Here is a 3,218-nt window from a genome sequence, read left to right as displayed (position 1 = left end):
TATAAGAGACAGTATATATATATATATATATATATTTGGTACTGGGAATTGAACCCAAATTCCTTTTTTTTATAAAGAAGTGACAAAACTTCCCCAAATCCTGGACCACACATTTTTCTTTTTTCAAAGAGAGAGAGAGAGAGAATTTTTAAAAATATTTATTTATTTAGTTTTTTTTTTAGGTGGACACAACATCTTTGTTTATATGTGGTGCTGAGGATCGAACCTGGGAGGCACGCATGCCAGGCGAGCACGCTACCACTTGAGCCACATCCCCAGCCCCACAAATTCCTTTACCACTAAAAAGATAGAGAAAAAAAGACATAAATTACCAATATTAGGAATGAAACAGGGGATATTATTACATTCCCAGTCCTTTTTAATTTTTATTTTGAGACAGGGTCTCACTAAGTTGCTGAGGCTGGCCTCAAAATTGTGATCTTCCTGCCTCAGCCTGCCAAGTTGCTGAGATTATAGGCATTTGCCACTGCACCTTACCCATTCATGATTTTTAAAAGAACTTCTTAGAGGGACTGAGGATGTAGCTCAGTGGTGAGTGCTTATCTATCACGTGAGGCTTGGGATCAATCTCTAGCACTGGAGACAAAAAAAGAACTCTCAGAAAGTGGTGAAAGACTGAGTATTTATGAATGAGAGCAAGTATCTTTGCTTTCACCATTTTTATTTATCATAATAGTGGAAGCCCTAGCCAGATCAATAAGGCACTAAGGGGAAGTAAAAGTTATGCATATTGGAGAGGAATATTTTCAGGTTATGTGATTGTCTTTGTAGAAAATTCCAAGGAATAGACAACAAAGTTTGTAGAATAAATGAGTTCAGCAAGATGACAGTATATGAGATCAGCACACATAAATTGAACATATTGCTATATATTAGCAAAGAACATGTAGAAACCAAAATTAAAAATATGTTACCACTTGTGATCACCTTAAATAATTGGAATACCTAGGCACTGTCCAAGGATCACTTCTATCTAATTTCAGAATATTTTCATCACCCTAAAAAGAAATCTTGTACTCATTAGCAGTCATTCACTAATACCCCACTTTCTCCTTCCTTAGCTGCATTGTATTTCTATGGATATCTTTGTTCTGGACATTTCATAGGAATAGAATTTCATAATATGTGGTATTTATGTCTAACTTTTTTCTACTTTGGGCTATTATGAATAATACTGCTATGAATATTTCTGTACAAGTTTTGTGTTGACATATGTTTTGAATTATCTGGGAGTCAAAATTCTGGGTCATATAGGAACTCTGTATTTGACATTTTTTGAGGAATTGTCCAACTGTTTTACAAAACTGACACATTATTTTCTATTCCCACCAGTACTGCTTGAGGGTTCGAATTTCTACACATTCTCATCAACACTTGCCATTTTCTATCTTTTTTATTTTATACTAGTGGGCACAAAATGTTATCTCATGAGGGTTTTGATTTACATTTCTGTGTTGATTAGTGATATTTAATATATTTTCATGTGCCTGTTGGTTATTTGTGCATCTTTGAAGGATTGTTTACTAAAATCCTTTGCTACTTTTTCAATTGGGTTATTTATATTTTATCATTATTTTTATTTATTTTTTTAGTTGTAGTTGGGCACAATAACTTTATTTTATTTATTTATTTTTATGTGGTGCTGAGGATCAAACCCAGGGCTTCCAACATGCTAAGTGAACACTCTACCACTGAGCCACAACCCCAGCCCCATATATTTTTATTATTGAATAAAAGTGCTCCTCTTTTTTTTTCTACAGTGCTGGGTATTGGACCTAGGACCTCACACATGCAAGGCAAGCATGCTACCACTTGAGCTATATACCCAGCCCTGAAAGTGCTCTTTATATATTTAGGACACAAGTTCCCTGTTAGATATATGATTTTCCATGTTTTCTTTTGTTCTATGAGTTGAATTTTCACATTCCTGATATTGTTTTTTGAAGCAAAAAGGTATTTGAATTTGATGAAGTTCAATTTATCTATTTCTCTTTGTTTGCACTTTGGGTGCCATATCTAAGAAAATTACTTAGTCCAACTGAACAACTTAAGGGGGAAAATGAACCTACCCTAAACCTCACACCATATACAAAAATTAAGACAAAATGGATCATAAATTTACATGTAAACATAAAATTATGAAACATTTTACATAAAACAGTAGGCTATATTTGGGAAGGAGGGCTAGATGAATAATTTATATAAGAAAAATTCTGATGAGTCTTCTTTGCCTGTAAAAGCAACCTACTCACCATAGTAGAAGCACCTTTTCCACACCAATCTGAGGGTCTTGACTATATATTACCTAAGGAAACTGTAATAGCTTCTTTTGAGGTACTCGCCATGTATGAGAATATTTATTCTCCTTATGACCCACCCTCACCACAGCTCTTTACTTTTAAACCTATAACTAGACTTAAGTCCCAGCAGGCACCTAAAGGTGATGTACAAAATGTGACATGAGAATATTCACTACATTATAAAATAACTATTTGAGTGTTCTAAGTTAAAAGACAGAAATATGGGGAACATATGTGGGATAATGGTGGAAGGAACATAAAGTTGAATTAGTTTAAATTTATTCTAACATGAGCTCAGTAAGCATAGATTTACATTTAATGTTGCAGCTTGTGGAGTTAGAAGGATTTTTAACAATCTGCTTGGCTTGTTGACTGAAACATAAACCCAAAGCAGGACCATAGTGAATGAATATGAAATCTCACAACTATCTTGGTTAACGTAGTAGAAGGCATTGAGAGGCTTTGGGAGATTGGAATGTTAGAGTGAATTTGTCACTTAAGACTTACTCAATCATACTAAGAGAAAACATGTTCACCATAACTTTGAGAAATAAGTTTTTGAGAAGAACACAGGCATCTTTGAAGAACTCTGTGATAGCTTTTCTGTAAATCTCAAGCTTTATAGTGGGGAGAGCAGTCACTAAATTGGGAAATGCAACAGGAGTAATTGGATTCCTAAGGGGTAGGAGTTAAATGTCTTTCAATTGTTAAAGGCAAGCTGTGAGTGGCTACTGTAACAAATAGCAGAATCAAAGTATTAGTCAGAATATACTAGCCTGCACAGACCTATAATATTGGCTAATTGATCATGGTATTACTGGAATTAAAATAGATGGAAGCCTACTAAATTTTTACATGATCTATATAAGAAAAATTTTATATATATATATATATATA

This window comes from Marmota marmota, unplaced genomic scaffold, assembly GCF_001458135.2.
Source record: "Marmota marmota marmota unplaced genomic scaffold, marMar, whole genome shotgun sequence".
Classification (NCBI taxonomy): Eukaryota; Metazoa; Chordata; class Mammalia; order Rodentia; family Sciuridae; genus Marmota; species Marmota marmota.
This window is presented reverse-complemented; position numbering follows the sequence as displayed.